Source organism: Corvus hawaiiensis, chromosome 3 (assembly GCF_020740725.1).
Source record: "Corvus hawaiiensis isolate bCorHaw1 chromosome 3, bCorHaw1.pri.cur, whole genome shotgun sequence".
Taxonomy (NCBI): domain Eukaryota; kingdom Metazoa; phylum Chordata; class Aves; order Passeriformes; family Corvidae; genus Corvus; species Corvus hawaiiensis.
Window position 1 is genome coordinate 89,979,185 of NC_063215.1, and position 16,864 is coordinate 89,996,048.

Consider the following 16,864-nt stretch of genomic DNA (forward strand, 5'->3'; position numbering starts at 1 on the left):
AACAGTAAGAGATTTAAGCAGGCTCATAATGAGTTGTTCAGCATGTAAAAGCATCAAACTGCATAAATCAAAAGGCGTATTGGGATGAACGTTTTGAATGACAGTCAGAAGATTAAATTAAATCAGCAAATATGCATAAAGAAGAGTCGAAACAAAAATAGTTCAGGCTGAGTAAATCAAATGAGTGGCATGGTCAGAGACTGTAATTTGGAAATGATGGAAGCAAACAACAATTGACTGATGCATTTGTAGATTTTCATACTAATTTAAATTCTATGGACAACATCAAGTAACATTTGATTTGGGATGCTGATGCATTGTAATAAAAATTTTTTTGCTAGTATTTGGTTTTGGCACCGTACTGTTTATAGGAGCATCATTTCTTGATGATTTTGTGTGTGTGTGGAATTTCCTCTTTTCTCGAGCAGGATATTATGAATATTCTGTTTATTAAAAAAAAAAAAAAAAAAAAGAAGAAGAAGAAGAAGAAACAATAGCTGTGGCTTTTTTTATGACCATATTACAAAATGCATTTCTTTTGTAGCTGAAAGCTTACAAGTACCTATGTGCTGTCTGCTAAGTGCATTCACTTATGAGTGGGTGTATACAAATGGACTTCTCTGCCCTGCACTTGAAATTTAGAAGTATTACAACAGTTTTGATAAAAAGCACTAAATGTGTACACTTACTATCACATGTACTTCTGGTGAGGTTATTCACTCTTACGTTTGAGCCTGTTCATTTGAGTTTTACACTGGATACGTAATATGAGAAGGATGATGAGAAGCGGGGGAAGACAGTGTGCTGAGATGTCTGAAATAGCAATCATTGAGCTGCAAAGAGACAGAGAAGCTGCTCCAGTTAAAAGCGCTTGGCTTGCAGGAACAGCTAGTGATTCCTGAGTAGATACCATAAATAAATCTGTATCAAGACAAGTATGATGTTATGATACGTGTGAGCGTATTTTAAGAAAGATTTTTAACACAATTGAGCATCTTATATAAACAGTGTTTAAAATATTTGCTGGGGCTTCTCAGTATAGGTTAGTGTGTTTCAACACAACCCAATAACTTCTTATTCTATTTTATTTTTACCACAGACATGTTATGGACCAACTATATGGGAATATATGTTGATATATAGGAAAGCATTCTAAAGAAATGTTTTAGTTCAAACACCACATGAAAACCTCCCAAATAAAAACAGAAAAAATAATGCATTATTTACTCTTGAGAAACAATGTCATTCTGCTCTGCTGAAGTAAATTTAGCCCTTGTTAAATCAGAGACAACTTGTTTGTGTTCCTAAATACTGTCAATTAGGTTTTGCTTATATATAGTCTTTTTCCCTCTTAGCAAAATGGTCTCCCAAGTGCTTAGCATTCTTTGAGACAAAACATCTCTGTTTATCTTCCTGGCCATTGCTCTAGGGCCACAGGATCTCCCGCTTGGTGTTCCAGTATCTGACCAAATTCTTCACCCTTCTTCTCAAACTTCAGGGACCAGTGTACACTATCTTCCTCTCTGGGGCTAAAAACACAGTCAAGAACAGCTTTTGCTTGCTCTTGCACTAACTGTAGAAGAATCATCAGGTTTGAAACGGCATCAGTCACAGATTTCTTCATCCTCAATTTTGGCAAGCCTTGCCTCTGTTTTCAGCAACTCAACACAGCCTGCTTATTCATGGGCAGAGCTGTCATAAGTTCATTCCAAAGGGACTTTGATTCTGTGCCCAGCCTTCTTCCAAGGTTGTTTTGCTGTGGATTGTTGGGTTTTTTTTCCCAAACAGGTGAGCCCATCCAGTTCCTTCAGTGCAGGGACCAAACTTGAAAGTCTTGATATCCTTGCTTATCTCTGTGGCCCCCAGCAGAAGTAGGCATCTCTTTTGAAGTTAGAACTTAACCCTTTGCTGTAGCCTTGAAATAATCAGGAGTAACTATAGGTAGGAGCAAAATTACTCCCCTAAAATGCATACATATAAAAGTAGATTGCATGCATTCACACCTAGAGACATATCACTAAATCTAAAAGGCAAATTCCCATATCAGAGTATCAGTTTAGCTGGATCTTTTTTATTCAGAGAGAAAAACTGTTCATGTTCTTGCTGAAGTAATTGGACCAATTTATATCTGTCTTGATAAAGTCCATGAAGTCAGACTCTCTTTTTCTGTGTCCTCTTAGGCAGATTTTAAAATCACTGGGCTCCTTTGCAGCCCACTGACTTAGATTCTTCACTGAGAGATAGCATCTGGTAACTGAAGCTTGCTATTGTCTTAGCCCAGGGATTGCCCTCTGGCTTTATTTAATTCTGAAGGATGAATCAAGTCCTGATTTAATAATGTGATTTCAGTTGCCTCCAGATTTCTTGTTTCTCAGCTAACACAAAATTTTAACCTGTTCCTCCAGCTAGAAACAGGGAAACCAAAAACATTAAAATTTCCTTACAAGCTGCTGAGATGCCATTTCCTCTCAGTTGGTATCTCAGGCTTTGCCTCTTTTAGGTCATTTATTTTTATGTCTGTGGCCTCCTGCGTAAGCAGCTTCTCCAAAAGATTTGGTCCTAAAATACAATGGCAAGCCTAAGAAAATACAGTAAATTATGGAAAGTTAGCAGCCTTGTTTGTGGTGTACGTGTGAAGTAAAACATCTCTGTGCAGTTTCCATGGGAAAGCTTTCTTGTCTTCTTGCTTAAAAAGGCATTCAAGTGTACATAAATGGAGTCTTTAAAGAACATGCAGACTTGAAGCCTGGGATTTTATGGAGGAATACTGTAAATAAAGCTTGTTTGTTTATACAAATGAAATTCAGTTCTTAGATGTACTCTGGCCCAATTTCTGTCCGACCCAGTGCTGCTCTGTAGACTTAGGTCATACTTCAGGGGAGACCAAGTTAAAACTCAGTTTACTGTTTTATCCTACATAAATCCACCTACTCATCATTAAAAATAGCAGGAGCATGGAAAACTGGTATCACAATAAGAAGTTTTTCCAAGGGTTCATATTCCCTTTCTTTCCAAACTGGCTGATAAAACGGGTTTCTGAATAAGATTGTTATCCCTGAGCATTCATCGGTGTTTGCTGAATGTGGTATGAATTTTATATATCCCTTAGGGCATTCAGAGGGTGAAAGCTTAAAAGGGCTCAAGTACTCTCAACTGTATATTGGCTGTTGCTCTGCCATGAGGTCAAGTGCATCTTCAGGAATATGCAGGCACATCTTGTGCAAGCCACGTATGTATCCCCAGCATGGCTGCAGCTTCAGTTTGTGCTCAGCAAAAGTGTGCCATGGTTAGGAAGTGTCAGGCTGGTGAACTGGGCCATAGCATTTTCAGCCTCAGCGATACCTTTTCCTTGAGTATCATCAAGTTAGATGATGTGTGTCATGTGAATAATTGAGCCCCCCACTACAAGAAAGACACTGAGATGCTGGAGCATGTGCAGAGAAGGGCAACAGAGCTGGGGAAGGGTCTGGAGTACAAGTGCTGTGAGGTGTGACTGAGGGAGTTGGGGGTGTTCAGTCTGGAGAAAAGGAGGCTCAGGAGGCACCTTATCACTCTCTACAACTGCCTGAAAGGAGGCTGTAGCCAGGTGGGGGTTGGCCTCTTCTCCCAGATGACAAGTGATAGGAAAAGAGGAAATGGCCTCAAGTTGTGCCAGGGGAGGTTTAGATTGGATATTAAGAAAAATTTCTTCCCCAAAAGGGTTGTCAAGCAAGGCTGCCCAGGGAAGTAGTGAAGTCACCACCCCTGGAGGTGTTTCAAAGGTGTGTGGATGTGGCACTTAGGGACATGGTTTAGTGGTGGGCTTGGCAATGATGGGTTAATGGTTGGACTCTATGAACTTGGTGGTCTTTTCCAACCTTAACAGTTCTGTGATTCCATGATTACATTTACAAGTTTAAAAATTGCATTTCTTAGTTTAATAAAAGGATATTTGAAAAGAAAAAGGGACAGTTTTTGGGTTGCTGTTTAGACATCAGTTGTAGTATGTCAAAGACTTGCTGTTGTATTCAGTAAATTTTGAGTACCCTAGTGATTTTTTTTTTGTTATTTTGACATTAACCAGTTTCAACTTGTCCATTTTTTTTATTATTATTCAGATTTCTTTCACATTTTAGGCAGAATATCTATTACTATATTTCAAATTCTTTTAAAATAACAAGTTTCACAATTTTAATGAAACTTTTCAGTTCCAGCTATGCTGCCATGAATCTCACTATAAAATTTACATGTAAATATTGCACCCTTTTTACAATCTTCTCTTCTTGATAGGTGTAATTAAGGTAATAAATATTTTTTTATTCTTTGGGTTGTATTTAAGGGGTTCTTTTGCTTATTTGTAAAAGTATCAAATTGTATTTGCCTGTATTATGTGATTTTCATGTTAATGAAAACACATTATGACATTAGTCATCTTTAAAGAGCAGTTTTCCAAAAACTAACTTATTTGCATTACATATACTCACCTCACGAAGCTTTTTTCATGACAGTCTTTGTTGTGTGTTACCTTAAACTTAAAAGGAATTTCATAAAAATGAGAATAAGGAACAGAAGCATAGAAGCCAGGAACATCGTTCTTCCCTAGGTGTGTGTGCATGCGTTCAAACATTTGCAAGGCTCAGAGGATTCTTTGTGGAGAAGAACACCAGGATAGGTACAACTAAGGGCTGAGGTGGTGAGCTGGGTCACTCATTTAACTCTGATTTTTGATAGTTTTGCATCAGAAACTGAACTGAAGTGATTTTCTTGCCTGAAATCGAGTGTAGCTGACACTTTGTTGCCGCTGGTGGGCCACTCTTCAGAACAGGAAAGGGCTAATACACTGTGACAGCCATAACAAGCAGAGATGTGGCGACCCAGACGGGTGAAGCTTATGAAGAAGTTAATTTGATTTTATAGACCATTAAATCAAAACTGTGGGAGTGTCAGCTGATCAGAATTATATGGGAACAGTAGAAAGGAAAATGGAAAAAGCTCCATTTGTTAAAATACTGATTGCACTTATGCTTGTAGTGTGTTCTGCAGTTGATTTACCAGCAAAACTTAATAACAAAATTATTTTGATTTTAAGATATAATAGGTGAATTAGATAAGACTTTTAATTAGCATTTTCCCAAGACATTATTTTTACATAGTTCCTCTGCATACACTACAGAATACAGTACATACACATGATAGTTGCACTTCTGGAGTCATATTTTTCATGTAGTTTTCTTTAGATGTCTCCCTGGATAATTAAGTCTGACTCTTAAGTTATGGTATGTTAGTTTCTGACAGGTGCCTGCCAGGGATCTTCAGTGCTGTCATGCATTATGTGGATTTCAGCCAAGACAGAAGGGCCTGGGTATTTGTTTCTGGTCACTTCTCATTAAAGCTTTGACTGTAGGAAAGAAAAACAACTATTTAAAGATGAGGAGTATAGGTGCTATAGGAAGTGCATAGAAATAAAATCTGTTAGGCAATTAGTTTTTCTGTGATTTTGTATAGATAACTGTATATGTGTGAACTGTACATATGTGCGTTTTGATATATAGTAAATATTCTTTCTGCAAAAAAAGTACACTCCTATATTGACAAGAGAAATGCACAGAAGAGATTGGAGAAGTTGGCATGATAGAAGTGGAATATAATAGCACTTTGCTGGAAGACAACTGCTTTGTAGGAATGAAAGGTTAGAATTTAATGTAGGTGGTTCTTGGATAACTGGGATTAAGTGGCGTTCTAGAAATACTGTGAAACACAGTCACTGTCTGATTTGGCTTTATTAGAGATCTCCATTATACATTTATGAAAGCTGCTAGTTCTATATTAAAGCATTAAATTACAGTTAGGAACTTATGCAAAGAAATGTCCTCCCTTTCTCGAGATAAAAGGGTAGAGAGAAATACATGGGTTTGGAAGGGCCTGAGATTTAATAGCCCAGATAAATACTGTTGCTTGATCAGTTACAAAATAAACAGCTAAATAAAAATAGTAGGTGAACTCCATAGTCTTGTCCTTTGAGTAATACTTAAAATTGTTCCATTAAGCTAGGTAAAACTCTGCATTCATTTAGCCCACTATCATGTCTGTATCAATAGGTAGTAGTGGATGCTTCTGGAAAAGCATGGAAGAGCATGTAGTCATATTTTCACTGGATGTTCCACCATCCTCAAAGATTTCTTTATCCAGTACTGTTAAGTAACTGTTACTGTGCAAGTTAAGTTACTGTTAAGTAAGCATTTCTGTTAAGTAACCCTACCTAGCTTTCCTTCTATTTGCTTGCTTTTTGTACCAACATCATAACATCATATAATTCTGTGGCAAGGGATCACACAGGTGTGGTGTGAATAACAAACTCTGTTGGCTTTTTTGCATTCCTGCCTCCTCCTAGCTCAAGTTGTTACCCTCTACCTCTTGTATGAAGAGAGGCAGCACAAAGTTAATCTGCTGATCCCCTCCATAACCTTTGTTTTATGAACCTCTTCATGTCTCTTTTGTCACCTTTTCTCTTGCTCTGCTCACTCCTTCCTTCTCCAGAACCTCTCCATGTTTCTGATCACCCTTGTCCCACTTCTTTCTCCCTTTACTGTTGCTGTGATTTTCCTTCTGAGGCAGGGAGCTGTGTGTTATGTCATGATACATTCCCCGTGCATTTATATGATGATGTAGTGATATTGTCCAGTTTACTCTCTGTTCTGGTTCTAATAACATCTGATTTGTTTCTTTGCATAAAGATGAAGGTTAGTTACAGCGTCATTTTAGCACCAACATCTCCTTTTTGTCTGTTTTTCCGAGCCTGTGTTTTTTGTGTAAGTAAAATTATGTCTTTTTCCTCACATATTTCTCCTTTCATGTTTGTCAATATTGACTTTTCATCTGGTATGTTATCTCCCAGTCTCCAGTACTATAAGAACTATCTGCAGTTCCTCATAATTGTGCCTCATTTTCCCTTCCCTGACTAAATTGTTAGCATTAACAAACCTGTCCATCTTCCTTTGCTCACTTCCGCATCATGTAGAAATATGAACAACACAGGTCTGTGTTGTTGTGTTGATCACAGAACACCCATTTCTGTGCACTTCTCAGGTGACTTCACCCTAATGGTATTCATCATTTATTCCTGTCCTTTTCTTTGTATCTTGACCTGCTATTTATCCATTCATGAATCTTCTCTCCTTCTGTGGTAATTCAGGTGGTTTTGTGCCTTTGAAAAACCTTCCCAAATACCTGTAGGTAAGTTGAACAGTGTGTGTCACTTGAATTTCTCTTGTCCATGTGGTTTTGATACCTTAAGAAAATAGGAGACTTGAGAAGCACAGGTTTGGCTCCTACCGAATATATCATATTTACTCGAGTCCACTAATTTTGGACTTTTTATGAATTTATGGTTTCTGTTAACGGTCTCTGCCAATTTGTAAGGTATGGACATGAGATTCATTGGGTCACATTGAGTTCCTTCTATCCTCCCAGACCTCCAGACCTTTTTTTTAATTGACATCAGACTTCTCTGGTACCAAGATGTTTTAAGCAAGAGGTTACAAGCTATTTAAGAGTTTAACTTTCTCACACTTGAGTTTCTCTAGAACTTGGGCGTGAATGTAATCTGGGGCTGCTGATTTGGTTGTGTTTTGTTCATTTGCTCATTACCTTTTTGGCTGACATTTCTGCATGAGTCAGATCTTTTGGTACATCTCTTGGAAAGCAGGATTCTGCTATGGCAGCCTCTTCAAGCTCCTCCATTTCATTTATTCTTTGTGACTTTAGTTCTCCTGAGCATTCTTTTTACTTTTTGACCACATTTTATACTGTTTGACAAGTGTTTATTTCGAGGGCCAGAGCTAATTTGTTCCTCAAATTAATTTTTTATTTGTTTTATTCTGTATTTTCTTGTTAGTGTTAAGGTTTGTTTCTGTCAGGTTTTCCCCTCTGTATGGGTCTCCAACCTTTTGAACATTTTTTTTTTTTACTTCTAATAGCAAATATATATCTTTTGAATAGCACAGAGAAACAACTGCTTTAATATGTTTTATATAATCACAGATGTGTGGCATCTCATCCATTTCCTTCTGACTGGTTTGTCCTAATGAATATCCAAGGAGGTTTCTTTTATGGTTTGGTATGTTGCCTTCGGCCCCTGTTGATAAGCAATCTGGCAAAGCAAAGCGAATGGCATGATGAAATCAGTACTTTCACCTGCAAGCAAACTTTGTTTTCAGGGATGCTGGTTGTCAGACTCGTTATGGATGCATCTGTGGTGTAACTCTTCATTTCTGCCTCTGAACTACAATTAAGGGATTCAATAATCTCTTAAAGATAATTCAAATTTTATTACTACTGTGAGCTCCTCTCTTCTTGCATCTCTACACTTCTTTCCTTACAAGCTTCAATCCTGAATGTATTCTTGCCCAGTCTTTTCTGCTTTCTCTTACTACTTAATATCATCACTACTTTCACACATTCTTTACCTTGCCTTTTATGCTTTGAAGAGGTTCCTAGTTGCATCTTGTCTCACATTGACTCTCTCCTTCAAATCTAATAAAGAGTTTGTTTAATAATTGCTCTCCAACAGTAGAGCTCATTGTGCGTTTACGTAGCCTAGATGAGAGGAAATAATATGTGTCTTGAATAAACACTATCTCTTTAAAAAGTTAACCTTTACCTGGAGTGGAAAAATATGGCTATGACACTTCAGCAACTAGGAAAAATAGAGGAGACTTGTCATGCTGTAGCTCATAGGACTGGAAATTTCCTGCAAATTAACACTGTATTTAAAAAGACTCTATGAAGACTGAGTTTTTCCATGATGGCCTTGGAATATCATTCTCATGATCCACTGATAAGGAAATGGAGTGACCATGCTGTGACAGAGATATTCCAATGCACCCTTCACAGACACTCACTACCCTGTGGGGAAAATGGAAGTTAAGAAAGCAGATGCAAAATTTGCTATGATCTAAGACCACAGGCTTTCAACTGACTGAAGTAAATCTATTTATGTACATTGTGGAGAAGGTGAAGGAAGTGAAGTGTTTTATCCCTTGAACTGACTGGCAAGCAGAAGGCATTGATGAAACTGTTTCAAAATGAGAGGTTCATTTTTCTATGCATGCTTTGGAACACAGATTCACTGTATCTGTGCAATACACCTTTGTAAATTTTTAAATATCTATATCAGAAATCTGTGAGACATTAAATACCAGAATCTTGATTTCCAGATGATTTTTAAAATTTGCTCTCATAGTTACTGGCCTTGGTCTATATTAACTGATTATGTCCAGTAGCTGTAATTTTTATCTGTAATTGTCAGTAAAGGTCCATACATTTGGGAACGCATATATTCTTGGAACCAAAGTTAGCATCCTTTGCAAAGTGATGACCCTACTTATGCTGCTGCTTTAAAATAAACATTAATTGCCAGCCTACATAATGATCTGCAATCCTGGCTCCACAGAAGTTCCCTAGAACTCCCTTCCTTTATATTTTGCTTTTAGTCAGATTGTTATATTTATGGTTGTTTCATGCTTTGAACAGATTGTCAAAATTCATTTTGCTTTATGGTAAGTTGGGCAGCAAAGTCATCTTAATTTTTACAGCAAACCAGTGTTGAATTCTTCACTTTATTTATAAGATCAATTGACACCATAGGTTTTTAGAACAGATGCAAATGTATAAAAAAATGAAAATTTAATTTTTATTTCTGTTTGCTTCATATGGATTAAAGCCACCTGTTAATTCTGCAATCACCAAACTGTTGAAAAACATGTCTAAATATAACCATTTTTTGTACCTTTCTGTGTGACTTGAATCAGAAATGGCAATAACTCCAGAAAGAACTTCTGGAGCAAAAAGATATTGTTAGTAAAATACAGAAAACAGCTTTTGGACTTGAGTGAATTTTAATGTTTAAACTTCTGATGTGTACTTGATTTCACTAGTTCTGCCACTTCTATTTCCTGTTATGATTTCGGTAGCACATGTTTTGGTTTGTTTGTAATTTTGGAGACTGTTTCTGTTGTGCAATATTATAAACTAAGCTGAAAACAACCGTATTTCTTAAAAACTTACGTTTTGATGGCTGCCCACTGCAGACCTCCAGTTCTCTTGATGCTTGACTACTGTTCTGTCCATCAGCCTGGTTGCACAGTCAGTGCCTTGCATAGACTGGCAGATAGAAATAGGCATAAGAAGTTTACTAATCTCCTCGTAGGTAGTTCACAATAAAAGGAGGTAGAGAGAGAGAAGTATTAGAAGAGGAAGAGGGATTGTGATGCATTTGTTTTGGCACGTGGGAAAAAAAATTGCTAGCAGCATAATGGCATTGTGCACTGACTCCTTTGTACATTTGTGTGTTTAGGCAGTTACAGTAGCCATAATTTAAGAACTATTGTCTTGCTGTTGTATAAACACTTCAGATGTTTGCTTGGCATCACCAGTTCTGGAGGTGTATAAAATGGAGAACTGTGTAGACATTGTGTTTCACATAAAAGCAAAATATTTGCTATAGATAAAGCTGCCTAGTAAGGAAATTAAAACCACATCCCAAAGAGCATACCATCAAGAATCTTACTTTAGAAACATGAATACATGCCAAGTATGGTTATGTATATTTGAAGTGAGAAAGAAATCCTGGAAGGTACCTATGTCATTCTGCCACTGTGCTTGGATAAATTTTTGTGATGTTCGGATTTGAGTGGTGTTTTAGAAATGCTGCTGTCTCCTGATTGCCTGGTGCATTCCATAATAGTCCTGATTATAATTAGCTCCTGAGCCTTTGCCACCTGGCACCCAGCCCTGTTGTGGGCCTGCCTGCTACAAGCCCAGTTCCAGCTAGGGAATCAAAAGTTAGAGTGCTGCGAACTATTTGTCACTTCAGTTTCTGTAATATCTTAGATGTGGAGAGAATGATACAACAATCATTTTCTCCTAATAGAGGTGTCATAAAATGTCTGCTGTAGAGTCAATCTCCTGTTACCCCATAGTTATCCCAAAGCAGGAGCTGGGGTTATTCAGCTTTGCTGTGAGTGCTCATGTATCTTTAGCGTGGTGAGGAATGCTATGGAAGTGCCTGTGAATAAATAGACAACATGGTTCACCCAATGGAAATATGTTTTTAATGCATTATATATAGTAAAAATAGCAAAGAGGTTCAAATGTCTCGTGTCTGAGTTTAAAAGGAAAAAGCTACGCCTCAAACTTTGGCTTGAGGCCTATTAAAAGAATGGGCTTTCAGTAAATTTCCGCACTTCTGCATTCAGTCCTTGTTCAGTGCAAGGCATAGAGATGCTGGAGGAGGGCATAAGTACAGGTTAAGGACCTAATGAGCAGTCACATGGAATATGACCTAAATACATACCCACTGTTGGAATTAATGTAACAATTTATTAATTTAAGTTCCTTTTGTTAATTAGTGCTAATGATATTAAATTAGGTAGGTCCTGACAAAAGGAATTTAGAAAGAAAACAATTATATATATTAAAAAAAAGACAGGGTGGCATCTTTGATTTTGTTCTGTCAGAAACAGCAAATTTTGAAAGTTTCGAAAGTTACGGTAAATACCTTCTGTACAGGAGGTGAAGTATTGGGAGTTACATGACCAAACCAGATGGATGTGCCTGTGTGGTCACAGGAGGACAAATCCTCTCATCTGGCATCCAGAAGGTATTGTTGTAGGTGTTCAGTATTTTCAAAACAAGTTTTCATTGTGTCAAAACAAGTTTCAACAGGAACATAAAAATACAAAGGCACACTACATATGTATGTATGATCCATGCAAAAATACTTTGTGCTTCAGAAAGTGAATAATCAAGTGACATTGATAAAGCCTGGAGAAGCTCTTTTATAATTCTAATATGGCTATGCTGTTGAAATAATTTATGTAACAAGATTTTATTGCCAAGTGTCAGCATAATAATACCAGTCTGGAAGGAATAGGTCAAAAACCTCAAGAAGCCTCAGGCTATCCTTCACTCTGACCTACACCCTTCTTAATTCTTGTTTTCACCAAATTTAATTGGAAAAAGGGAGAACATTGCTGTTCTAGCTAATTTATGAAGATCAGTCATCTATGGAGTTGATGTTTTTCTGTCCAGATTCAGTGGAATTGAAGAATCTTGTAGATGTCTTGAAGCAGTTCTTCTAGGGTACAGCAGGAAAGAAATACAGGATGCAAAACGATGTAAATCCTAGAAGTACAATTCCTTTAAAAGAAATGAACAGCAGTTGGGATAAATGCCTGAGATTCTTGGTTGTATCTAATACAGCTGGACAGGATACAATTCAGTCCTTACCTCAGTCCCAGGATTATTCGAACAAACTCAATTTACCTGCTGGACAATTCAGACAATAGAGAACTACTGAGGAGAATGGGGTACTACCTACAGACCTTACTTCAGAAGACTTGGAAGGATTAAGTAGAACTATTCAGAAATCACCATGACGACAGGAGTGCCTGCCCAAGTCAGATCTATTAACTTGAAAAAGTTGAATAAAAGAACTCTTGTTTTCTTGTATGCCTTGCCTAGAATAGGAGAAAATGGATGTATTTGTCAAATACACTGGCTGCTATGATTTTGAATACACTAAGGGTCTATAATTAGAGCCATATATTTACAGAATTAAACCACAGTTGCAGTACTTACTAAAATATTTTGCAAGAATTAATTAAAATATTGAAGTAGTGGGTAATATTTAAGAATAAAGTTTGGTCTCAAAGCTAGTAGTAGGAAAAAAATCCAAATGCAATAACCTGAGTCTGCCTTCAGATGAGAAGGAACACAATGCATGTGCCTGATGCAGTGCAATAAGGTCTCTGTGTCTTTGTGAAAAGATGAAGATTGTGGCTCAAAAGCTTTAATTTGCCAGTAAGGTCGCTGTGCCTGTAGCAGAAGTGTTGCTGTACTGCTGAGTCTGTTCCTGATGTGGAGCATCATGATTACATCATGCCCTTCATTTTCCTTGAAAGTCCCACATCTTGAGCTGAAACAAATAAAACATGAGTGCAAATAGGGCTAGCATGGTTGAATTTGAGATCAGCCTGCTGGAAAACTTGGCACTCATGAATTGAGGAGTTTAAGGGGAATCTATTTTGTGAATGACTTGGGAAGATGATTCATCACCCCGTGATGATTGTCCGGGTCCCAGACATAAAAAGCAGAAATTTCATTGATACAACATTGTGTATATTTTTTTCCTCACAGAGTTTGAGTCTTGATGTTCTGCTCTGAATTTACCACGTGAAGATTTTAACAGAAGTAGAAACACCTAAACAAATGTTTTAACTTTATTACACTAGCAGTGGTAACTAGAACACAATTGTATAGTTGGCTATAGTACCAGTCCAGCAAAAGCAACAGCAGAAATCAAGTGTGTTAGGATGCTTTCACCATAAATACATAGGAAGTGTTGTTTGATGGGAGATTGCAGCTACATAATTTAAAATCTTTGCAGATTTTTAGCATAGATACGTGAAGGCAAAAGGTATTATCAAGTGGTCAATGCAGATTTTCTACCGACTGCATTTAAAAAACACAGCACTAAGTTGCCCTGGGTAAAAAATTGTACTATTAGAATGAAATTTCAAAAAAGCATGTGAATTCTGAGTCAAGTATGTTTTAAGCACAGCAAACCCACACCATGGGATTTAGACATGTATGGGCTTCTGGAGACCTTGTACCACACTCAGTGCTTCATATCACTAGAAAATAGTAAGCAGCAGGTGAGCCAATTCTACCTTCTTTTAGACACTTACCACTTGCAATAATAGCAAGACTTTCTTTCCACTGGATAATAAGGTGAAGGAAAGAGAAGTGCTTTACTCTCAACAGATGTCCTTGAGCGTAGCACCTGGAATTCATTGTACTGTGTCAAGTGGTTAACTACAGCAAAATGTATTGTTTTCTGGAGTTTTGAAGAAAAATTTCCATAGAAACCTTGTAACTTATTACCTTGAACTTGGAAAATGACCATTTGAGGGAACAAAAACGAGTAGACAAAAAACAATGGAGTCTTACAGTAAGAAGCTCAAGTGTGTGTAAGTGTGTGAAGATTGGCACCCACTCTAGGCTGAAAAGAAAGCAACTCTTTAAACTGTTTAAGCTGAGATCTAAACCATTACGAGAAGGATGCAACACTCAATGTGTGTTTTACTTTACGTGAGTGTTCATTGTACTCAACACTCACGTAAAGAGTATCTGTGGACTTTGTACAAATCAGTTTCTCTGTACTTAAAGGAGAATTTATGCAGGTCTTCTGAGCTTGGTGTGAGGTCAGTGTGATACAGACCTACCAAGAACATGGTAGATGAAAGCAGGAGAAAGAAGGATCTCCCATCTTTCCCAGGAATGAGAAAAGGCATTGGTCAAAAGCTGATTTCTGCCATTTGACACAGCCTTCAGAGACCACAGGTCAAGTTAGCTTTCTTCATCTTCAGTGTAATTCAGCAGGTACCCAAATTACTGTTGTTGGGTTTTTTAATAGCAGTTCTCCAGAGCTGAAATACATATCTAGTGTATATAAAAGTAATAATTTCAAAATAGTTTGGAGATAGCTTGAGAATATCGTGTGACAAAGTTTCTGAAAAAAAATTTCAGATATTTTTATATGAATTCCTGTGGTATAGCACACATCATAGTTATTGAGGGTATAAATTCATGTGAATGTGTTAATGTGAATAGGGTATGAGGAATGCATCTTTTTCCAAAGTTCGTGTTTATATTCAATGTTTCTCTGTGCCTGAATGTACAAGATGCTGGAGTATGAGTGTTGTCTCTTGATATAAAGTCTTTCTATAAGGAATAGCATTCCATGTGAAAGAGTCCTTTACCATGCAGTCTATAGCAGAGTATTGTCCTTCAAAAAAGTTTATATCGCTCTTAAAGTTATTTCATGTCATCTGTTGTGACATAATAGTTCGTGTCAAGGTCCTATTTGGGCAGAAACATGTGCACTTTGACTTCAATGCCAGATGGTTGATAGATGGAACTTACTCAGAAGGTGATTGGTGCTTCTTTTCCTCCTTACTGGTAATCTCTGCAGAGGAGAAAAAATCTTGTAATTTCCGTTTCACAGGAAAATCGGGTGTTTAAACACATGGTTTTGTCCCAAACTTTGGATGAAAAGAAAAAATTTAGAAAAAAATTTCCAGTGTTCATTAAGGAGTTTCATTTACCTTCTCCTACTTCTCCCTCCTTCCTCCTCAATCTACTAAGTGTGCTGTAGCTGATACAGTCCGATCAAGTATACTGAACTTGTGGATCTCTTAGCAGGGCCTATTTTGTTTTGGTTTGGGGGGGTTAAGGGAGCGGTGTTAATTTATTTTTTTTTTTGTGTATGTGTGATAAACCGTAATTATCTCCGGTTTTGTTTCATCTGAAATATCTAAGGTGTGTGGGAGAGGGACAGAAATGGAGGAACATAACCTGAGTACACTTGTGGCACTGCATTTGCTTCAGTCTGGAGAAGACCAAAATGATAAGGGCAACTTTAAGCATGTACTTTGAGGTATAAAAAGAAAACAAATAGACACTTAAAATGATGAAGTACCAAAGGAATTTTTGTAGTGTATGCAACATCGCCAAGAGGTTTATATGAGCTACCAATGAAATAACATCCTCTTTGAAACAGTACGTCTGATCAGAATGTAGGGGGGTGTTGGACTTAGTTTTGCAGCAAAGGATACTCTACTGCAGGAATCAGTGAAAAGAAAGGATGCAAGTGTAGATAAAGTTGGTGTGGGAGGGTGTTTGTGGTATCAGAAGCATTCGTTCTGGAATTTACCTAACAGAAAAGGCATATATAATTGCTGCATATAATGCAGTAAGTGTGGGTTTAATACAAAGTACAGACATGCTATAGAGGAAAAGAAATAAAATGTAGGAAAATAATTCTGATTGTATCCCATTTAATAATTAAGAATTTTTCCAGTTTTAGAAGGGGAAGTTTTAAGTAACATTTATCAAGTCAGTTAAGATCATGTGAATGGAAGAGAGTCTGCAGAGAAGCTGTCAAAGGGGAAGGGAGAAGCTATTTAAAATAAGCAGAGAAGCATGATTAAATGTAAGGACAGATAAAGCAAGAAAAAGTAAAAGATACCCTGACATTGGCAACGTGCAGGTGATACTTCTTGAGCTAGCAAAATACATAGAATTGACCAGGACTTACAAAAGCTGCAATTTCAAAGGTATAGTAGAAAAAACACAGATACAGAAATGGCACTCAGCTGTTGAGATCAGGGGACAGGCAGACCTTCTCAGCTGGTTTATGTATGAGTGTGTGCCAGCATGAACAATCACTTTTGCGGGCATGATGATGAAGGTTGTTTTCTGAACTTTGCTTCAATAAACCAGAGTGTGTTCTGTAAATACACAGCACAATCTTGTATGCTATAAAATGTGTGTGTGTGCTGGTTGTCCTCTTTCTGGTTTCCATTTCTGGGATCAGCTCCTCAGTCCAGAAATGCTTTTACTTTCCTTTGCTCTTTTAACCTTTGGACAGCATCTCATGTGTGTTTACAGCTTGTGCACAAAAGCTGACTGCAGCTATCTGTTAATTAATTTGCCAGGCACAACCTCACAAAGAGAGAGGAGCGTTCTCTTTGTGGTCTTGCAACGTTTTTAGGTGTGAGGAAGTATGATTGTTGTTCGGTGATTGCCAAAGCTTCTACTGCAGTTATGAAACACATTATGATTGTGAAGCTGCTTGATGTGTGTTTCATTCAGGAGGTAAAGCAGCAGAGAGATCAGGAATCTAATAAATGACATTGCAGCTATTCTCACTTTAGATTTCTTCTTGGTGAGCAGAACAGGAGAGAAATTTATAGAGACCAGTGATACAAATAGAAAACAAAATTTAAAAAAAAAGGGAAAGTGAAAGTTCGGTGCAAAACGC

At 37.4% G+C, this 16,864-nt stretch overlaps 1 protein-coding gene across 2 annotated transcripts in view; it reads left to right on the forward strand.

The window, feature by feature from the left end:
• Positions 1-16,864, forward strand: part of BABAM2 (BRISC and BRCA1 A complex member 2) — a 171,611-nt gene that overhangs the window by 141,983 nt on the left and 12,764 nt on the right. The gene's annotated exons all lie outside the window — the stretch shown is intronic.